Source organism: Ixodes scapularis, unplaced genomic scaffold, assembly GCF_016920785.2.
Source record: "Ixodes scapularis isolate PalLabHiFi unplaced genomic scaffold, ASM1692078v2 PGA_scaffold10__122_contigs__length_95168666, whole genome shotgun sequence".
In the NCBI taxonomy this organism is placed as follows: Eukaryota; Metazoa; Arthropoda; class Arachnida; order Ixodida; family Ixodidae; genus Ixodes; species Ixodes scapularis.
In genome coordinates, this window is record NW_024609836.1 from 66,868,167 (window position 1) to 66,876,989 (window position 8,823).

Here is an 8,823-nt window from a genome sequence, read left to right on the forward strand (position 1 = left end):
CTGGGAAGATGGAATACGAGTGAATCAGTGTTCACCAAGTTGGGTTAACACAGATCCTCTCGCATTCAGCCTTGGTCTCGTGATGGTTCTTTGTATTACCGCAGATGTTATCCCACTCTAGTACGCATCGTTTTCCGTCAAATCTCCAGTAGTGGCGTCGAGGTTCGTTGCAGTGCATCAGTGTCATCGTTAGCGAGCATCGGGGGTCTTCGTTCCCTGGAACATGAACATGTCCGGAGGGTAAGTTCGCCCGCTATACTTGCGCAGGGGTGACGGTGATGTCAGAATGGTGGGCTCCGATAGTCGCTCGATTGGATGGATAGTGGGTATAGACATCGAGGCAGATATGGCATTGAAGTCTACCCACTGTCCCTCCAATCGGAGCCAATCGGAGCTCGGCGTTCCGACGTCATCGCAACTTCCTGTGCAGGAAGCAGACAAACGTGCTCTCCGCATACACTCCGCTCCGCTTGAAGTCCTACCTGAGCCGACTATAGCCCGAGGGCAAGTTCGTCTGCTTCTTGCGCAGGGTGTCGCGGTGACATCGAAATGCCGAGCTCCAATTGACTCTGATTGGAAGGATAGTAGGTAGGCCTCGCTGCTAGACGCCTCAAGGTCTATACCGACTATTTAGTTTTCCAATCGGCCGATAAAAGAGCTCAGCGTTCTGACATCATTGCAACACGCGTGTGCAAACAAGTGCAGTGGCTTAGCTCGGCAATGCCAGGATATACGTAGCGTGAGTGGTTGGGCACGTCGCTCAGCCTCCTGGCGACGCGGCTTTGCTAGACGTTCCTCCCTTTGCTCCGGCGTCTCCGCAGCACGTCTAGCCGTTTTCTGTTCGTTCTTCCTACGCTCAACCGCTAATTGCCAAGCAACTACTTCGGGATCCGATGAGTTAAGCTTCTCCGCTCTTCTGCGCCGCTGAGCAGCAATTTCGCTCTCCTTCTCCATGGCTATACCACACGGGCAAACGCCCCGTTATATGTATACCCCCACTGATGCCTCTGTGCATGCGCACAAAATGAGAGGCGCTATTAAGCTGCTCCGGTGAAGCGTCAGACTTGGCTACTGCGCAACGGAGGCGCACAGCTGGGCACACGCCGGCGCCAGTGCGTCTGCCGCGGCTAGGACGTCACTCCTCTGGAGTGCGCAGACCGGCGAGGCGCGCGCGGCGGCGGCGGCTCCTGCGCGCCAGCTGTGGGCTGTGTGATGTCACTGCTCCTCGCGCATGCGCAGCCCGGCTTTCCAGGAGCCACGCGAAACTGCTCAACCTCGGCCAGTGTAGCTCACGCTACAAAAGCAGATGAACTTGCCCTCTTCATACGATCCCATGAAGCCAATCGAGCAACACCAAAATATGCATCCTCAAGGCTCTCGTCATCTTTGTGCGTTTTCTACATCAGCGGCTAAACCCCTCACGCGCCGCGACTGCATCAGGATACGACGCTTCGTTCTTTCCGTGATTTCTTTAGCCGGCGATGAAACGCGCATAACGAGTATGAGCGCGAGCCATGACAATGCAATAGACCTTTTCCACATACCGACGGCACCAGGCGGTGGCTGCACGAACTAAAAATCGAGGAAGTGATCTACCTGCGCTACCAATCGATAATGGGAGCTACGCTACCAGTTTTTTCGCTCTCTGAGCAGCGGCGCCTGCCCAGCGCGGCTTTAAAGAGGGGCATTCGTGGCTTACACACAAACGTCGTGTTTTCTTTCCGTCGACGTTCTTTTTTTTGTGTAACATAATTATATATATGCTGCAGTTACGTGTTCTACTCGCTGATATACTTCGAGGAAATCCTTCCGAATTTCCTAGATTTTTCGTTCCGACTTCCGCCGCTTGGCATCGGGCGCTCGCGCGTGCGCAGAACGCTTCTCGGAAAAGGTCCATTTTGGCCCCGATTCATTTCCTCAGTCAGATCGTACGCACCTTTTGCATAGCTTATCACCCCGGTGAAAAATGCTGAGTCACTGAGCGCACGCGAAGGGTCTGTAAAACCTTAATGCAGAGCAACAGCCCATGCTCAGAAGACTTTCCACAGCCCGGCAGACAAAGATATCAGCGCCCAGAACGCGGCTTTTGCAAACGTCTGTACAGTCTGCGATTGGACAAGTTGAGAAACGGAGTATATAGAGTTGCGGCTTCAACAGACAGTTTTAGAAGAAGGGTCCCCGTTGCTCTGGGTCGCCCGAGCAACTTAATACGTCGGACTGCACATGCGCCGAACTTCTACGCGCGCATGGTGGCGACGCTCCAGGCTTCTGGGAGAACCTACAGTCTTGATGTTCTTGTTGTTGTTGCTGTGTTTTCTAACTCTCAAATAATCAGTCTTGAGGCTAAGCCATGGACAAGCAAAGCGGGAGAAAGCATCGCAAGAAAGGACTTGGGATAAGGACAAAAAAGACACAAACACAGTGCTGATTCGTGACTTTCTTTTCTTTTTCTTCTTCGAGACATAAAAGCATTAAAATAGAACAATCAATTGAAGCAGTCAGTGAGCGCTGTGCTTGTGTCTTTTGTGTTATTTTCCTGCGTCTTTGTTGCGCTGTTTTCTCCTCGTACTAATCTGCGCCGACCAGCCCAACTTCAGACCCCATTACACTCGAAGCTCTGCCTTCCGGCGTAAAATATAGCCAATGCACTTAAATTTCGATCGTGTTTTGTAAAAAAAAATATATATATATTCTCGGATGTGTAATCTAAAAAACGTTCAGCCTTTCCATTCCACTCTCGTAAAGAAGGAAGACCAGCGGAGTTGTACTCGATACACTGCCGCACCGCGCACGCGCCCGATTCCCGCTTCTTCTCATCCGACACGCCGCCGATTGTGGATTCGTCTCCTGCGAACCAGAGTCGGTCGTACACGGTGCACGTGACGCCAAACGGGTTCTCCACGAACTTCCTCCGGAACCTCGCCGTCGCACCCGGGAACTGTTCAGCCGGCGTGGAGTGCAGTCGTCGCAAGGCCTCGCGCTTGCGCTTGGCCCCCGTGCCACGATCGTCGTCCGTGGCGCTAGCCCGGCGGCGCCCTTTACATCGCTGGTTCTGTTCTCGGCGGCGGCTTTCCAGGCGAGCGATGTGCACTTTGGCAAGGGAATCTGAAGCGCTAGACGCAGTGGAAGTCGAGGCGACAGCGGCTTTGCGGCGGTTGCGGACCCATTCGCGCTGCTGAGTATGTCACCGCTCCTTCCGCAGTCTGCCTCCTTCCCCCGAAAGGGCGCGCGGCCGACCCAACGTGAGTCCAAGCCGAAAGTGATAAGAGCGTAAGAGTGTAGGAAACAGCGCGCAAAACAGACGAGGACGAAGAAACAAACGTGACGAGCGCTGCGCTCATTACGTGTGCTTCTTTTTTGTTGTCGTTTGTTTTTCGCGCTGTTTCCTACGATGAATTCCAACCAACGCGCCCAACTATCAATTCTTCTATGATGGCTGGAAAGGTTGCCGCCATCTACGAGCGACGGCGTAAACCTTACTGGTTGTGTGCTTGCCACCGTCGCTTATAGATGGCGGTAGCTGTCCAGGTAGGTTTGTGTCGACATACGGGACACGATCCTGGGGAACCTAGCCCTTAACAACCCCGCTGTAAAAAAAAAACAAGGTAAAAAATATTAGTTTCGAAAATTTTAAAGCAAATGGTACCATTGAAAAGGCACTCACATGGCATGGTCCTGCCAGAAACCACAACGAGCGCCACCAGAAGGAGAGCGAAGTGAAACAACGTCTTCATGGTTTGCTTCTCACAGGAGGAACTACGGATTGCAAAAAACATTCACGATTTATCGATAATTAATTAACATCCGAGGCTCTTAGAGAGTACATAAATTGCTGTACACGGCCGGATGAATTCCTAGAATCCGCGTGGTATAAACGCGATTTCCACGAGATATTTTTCTTTTAACCTACACAGCATTTAGAAATTCACGGTTTTTACAGCTTCCCCATTCAAATTATAATAAAAAATCAAAAATTTGTCAGCCGCGCAGTCCAAGTTGCTATCGTCGTGCCCCGCTCAAAAAAAGAAAGTGAAAGACTCGTACACAACCACTAAACGAATCTGAATAATAAAACTCAATTGCCGCAAGATTAATTTTACGCGTTAAGGTTATAAAATATGCACCTTGAGCAGGCTCTTCCATCACAATATACTCCGTTTCACATTAACAGCAGCCAAACCTAGGGCCCGATGGAGCCAATGAAGTCATTAATGGCGCTGTCGTCTTTGTGCGTTTGCTACTGGCTAAACCAGCCACGCGCAGTGAATGCAGCGTCATCTTGAATCGGGTTTATTGTATACGCTTACTTATGCAGACATTAGGGTTGGCAACCGGAATAGCTGGAAATCAATGGCAGCCATGGCCAACACTGTGAGACTTCCATAGATTAAGAAGTCACCAAAAAGTATTAAAAAAATCTAATTCATTTGCGTTCTACGATATTCAGTCAGTTACGGTCCTCGAGACCATCACAATCTTTTGACGAGAAAAGCAGATATAGACAATTGTGTAAATAAAAATAACAAAATTCAATAAAAACAAGGAATCGAGAGTCGTGGAAAAAAATTTAAATTACTGACTATTATTATATTAAGAATGACATGGTAAAATATTCCCTGCGAACATGGCGATGTTCTTTGTTGTTCAGTCTCCATTTCGTGCATGCGCCCAAGCAGTGATGTCCAAGAATGTTGGGGACGAAATTCGGAGCAAAACACGATGACAAGAGAAATACAAACACGGGAGTACTTACCACTCAAGCTTTATTTAGTACCAATGCCAACAAAACAAAATCGAGGAAAGGAATGAGACACAAAAACTAAATGGCGAAACTCCGCGTGCAGGTAACGGATCACCTACAGCATCGACACCCGCGCGGTTCCCTCCAATTGTTCAAGAAAGCAGAATTCTTTTTCTGACATGGGCAATGAGTGTGCTCTAACAGACGGTAGCCCTAATCTATGGTGCCTATAGAAGGGAAAGTGTGACGGGCGCCTTATGCCTGCATTCTAGAGAGGTTCCATCTCAAACCATGCTCTGCGTTTTCGCGTGGCAAGGAGGGAAGCTGGCGGAAAGACGGAGACGCTTCCAGACGAGCGACGCGATCGTCACTCCCTCGCAGCCACTATTGAGACCGCCGCCCATAAACCATGTGACCCTGAACCAGCAGTTGGAAATTCTCTGTATTGCAAGCTCTCTATAACTTTTGGAGACCGCTGACTGGCCTGCCGGCTGCAAAGCCCCTAGCCGTCCCCAAATGTCTCATAGCGGAATTTTCATGCTGGAATTTTCATCGCGGAATTCAGGCGCATGACTTAACCGGTGAAACGAGCGCAATTCATGTAGTTGACAAATAAAAATACAGTCATAAACGATTTCGTCAACTATAAGAAATAAAAAACATTCGTGTGTGTATAATTATTAATGATATGCCGAATCTGCCCCACTTCAGATTCGGCAAAATTCTACTCATGGTGAACCTTTGACGGAAACTTCGGCAGAGAAGTGGCAAAAATTCGGCAAGTGTGTGCACACGATTGCCGAATTCGCCGAGAACGCGACGGGGCCAAGGATTGGAAATGGCCGCTGTTAAGTCGTGCGGTTCACAACGTACACCCGCCGGCGATATGAAGGTGAACGGCAGACTGTCCACGGGTCCGTGCTATCAGCGCCATGAAGCGGCTGCCGTGGCGGCTCGCTCTCTTATTGCGCCCTTCGCCGAGATTAAACGCTTGGATCGAGCGCTGTTTTCAGATCTGCTGCTGCTCGCTGCAGAAAGCGTGGAAGTGGGTTTTGATTTCGGCATCACTTTTCGTGGGCGTGGCTAATATGACATCGCCGCAGGCGCGACGCGGTTGCTGACACATCACACAAATAAAACAGTATTTTTTATTTTTTTTTTTTTTGAAAAAGCGGAAAGCAGAAGTTACTTTTAGGGGCGAAGCTCCTTAGGGTCTAGCCTTGTCCATCCGGCGTCCGTGCTCACATCGATTGCCATCCCATCTGTCTTCTTGAAAAACCAAATGTTTGCGCAGTCGACAGGATTCGAACCTGTGCGGGAAGACCCCAATGGATTGCTAGTCCACCGCCTTAACAGTCGGCCACGACTGCAGGACGAGTAGGGGGCTCTGGGATGTGGTAGTAACTCAAGAGCCGGGGATGTTATGGATGAAACGTTGCATGCAGCCGCTCCACGTCTATACAGGAAAGGGCGCTGCGGTCAAATGCGTATATAATCGCGTTAAACTCTGCATGCATTGGCTCTACGTTTATAGACGAGAGGGCGCTGCGGTCAAATGCTCAAATGCGTATATAACAACGTTCCATACCACACATTCTCTTTCTGTCATAGATCAGGTAGTGCCACTTTATCGCGGAACTAAAGAGACCTCCACTTTCTCGTATCATCAGCACCACCAGAGCTTCGCCCCAATCAACATCATTCACTACGTCGAGATGCGGTCATTTTTTATTTGATTTGTTTCGCAGCATTTCGGTTTAGCACATATCCCAACAAAACTCCTACATCTCAATGCCTACCGATAGCGCCTGAAAGGCTCCTTCCCCGATCCTCGCGCTTTCTGCGGGGAGTAGCAGCAGAGCAGAGAACAGCACTCGATCCAAGCACTTAATCTCGGCGAAGCGCGCGATAAGAAAGCAAGTCGCCACAGCAGCCGCTTCATGGCGCTGATAGCACGGAGCGATCAACCGGTCCGGCGTTCACCTTCATATCGCCGGCGGGTGTACTTTGTAGTACTACCAGCGGTTACGGTGAAGCGCGGAGTAGGCGACATAGTATGTGTGTTTGTCAGCCTTTGAGTGTGGCTCTCATCAATATGTTCTGCCTTAAGTGCAGAAGATCTACCAGGAATCGACGCAGCCCACTGCACAAGTGACAAGTACATTCTGGATAACGTGATTTTCATTTGATCTTTCCAGTGAGAAAACGAGGTAGTTGCAACACTGACTGACAGGTACATTAAAGCACACCTCGTAATAATAGATATCAAATTTTCGACTTGCAAGTAGTTCTTGCCAAAACAAAATAATATTCTTTTTTAATTAGGATTATTTCGCGGTTTTCATTTATCTGCATAAAAGTAGACCCAGAACTATCATGCTCGACGTTGCACATCCGACATTGGTAACCTTTCTCATCTTCCTAAACGACCGTCTGTTTCCTAACATCAGAAACCGGAATTTTAAGAGTTAAAAAAATAGCTACGAATATAGGACGAAAACTCATGCAGATCTGGCGTACTGTGTCAAAAATTGAAAAACCATCCGTATACTTACAACAATATTCTTATCTCTTCTGGTGAAGGCTCAGTAGTCTCTGCATTCATTTTCGCGCACGAAACGGCGGCTCACAGAGAGTGTAAGAACACAGTGTTTCCACCTTTATTTTAGCAATCTAGACACTTGCAGGCTTGCACTGATCAGGCCTCAAAACCGAAACACGCGTATAGTAATTACGCCCGCTACTAACCAACCTGCCGCCTCGGTGGATCCAAGTGAGAGTGCCGGCCTACGGATTCCCAGGTGGCGGGTTCGAATCCTGGCCGAGGTGCCCGAAATCTGTTATGGGCTTATTGCGGAGAAGGCGCCGTGTAATCGAGCTTTCGGTTCTCCGCTGGGGCGAGCCAGATGCCAGTTGTTGGCTTGGCACTAAGTCCCCCAAATTTAGCCTTGGCTACACAACGTCCTCTCTGCACCATTTCTGCAAAACTTCCCTGTAATAATGCCAATAAACACACAAAAATTACACGATACAATTACCTTGTAGAATATCGCCTTATTAAGAAAAAAGCTTTGTGAGTGTGTATTTTAAAAAAAAAGAAAACTAAAAACATTCTTTTGTCCGAAAAAATCCAAATATCAACTTTAAATCTGGCGACATTGTATTTTTCGGAACAGAGCCCGGAAGGCACCACTGTCGGTATACCAGCATCACATGTACCAGTACCAGTTGGTTGAAGCTCCTGGGTGTGAGTACCTAAAGAGCAGCAGGTGGAGCAGGGGGAAGCCTCGTAAATAAAAAAAAAGAGATAAATCTGCTCAATATAGGATTCACAAACATGCAGAAAGATAGAAACAAAACAAATTGGAAAACAATTCCTGAAATATTAGAGGCTGAAACTTTCACAGCGTATGGGGTAGCACAAACACACCTTAAAGATGAAGAGGAACCACCGTTCATACCAGCTAGGCCACTCCTGGAGGTGATGAAACCGGAGGGGAGGTGTACGCAAAGGCGGAGGTCTAAACACGTTACTTAAAGGACAAGACTGGGAACAAGAGATGGAAAGCTGCATAGAACACTTATGATTGAAAGGTAGGGTTTGAACACTCTGCGGGGTTGCTTACCTGAAAACAAGAAATGACTCAAGGGACTTTGATATCGAGAGATATCAAAGAAATTGGCCTTAATCAAGAAATAATTATAATGGGAGACATGAATGCCCACTTAGAAGAGTTCGAAGAATACACACATATAACCGGAAATTTCGATAACATTTCTGTGCTGCCCTGGATGTAGTGCAAGTTAATGCAGAAGTAAAATGCGACGGGAAATATAACCTGGGAACGAAACATCTCACACTCAACAATAGCCTAATGCATTCTGTCCCACAAATTGTATGACAAGTTAAGAAGTAAGGAAATAAATGAGGAAGGTACAAAAGGCTTAGGGAGTGACAACAAAATAATTAAGATTAAATTTGGAGTATCCGAACAAGAACAAAAAGCTAAGGAACGAGTGGGTAAGTCGAAATTAAGTAAAACTGAACCACAAAAAGTATCCAAACGTATTAGAAAATACTA

General features: G+C 48.1%; 1 non-coding gene across 1 annotated transcript; it reads right to left on the reverse strand.

The window, feature by feature from the left end:
- Window positions 1–6,030: 6,030 nt before the first annotated feature.
- Trnaa-agc lies at window positions 6,031–6,111 on the reverse strand. Its single transcript has one exon. It is a non-coding gene; the product is annotated as a tRNA-Ala (tRNA).
- Window positions 6,112–8,823: the final 2,712 nt, after the last annotated feature.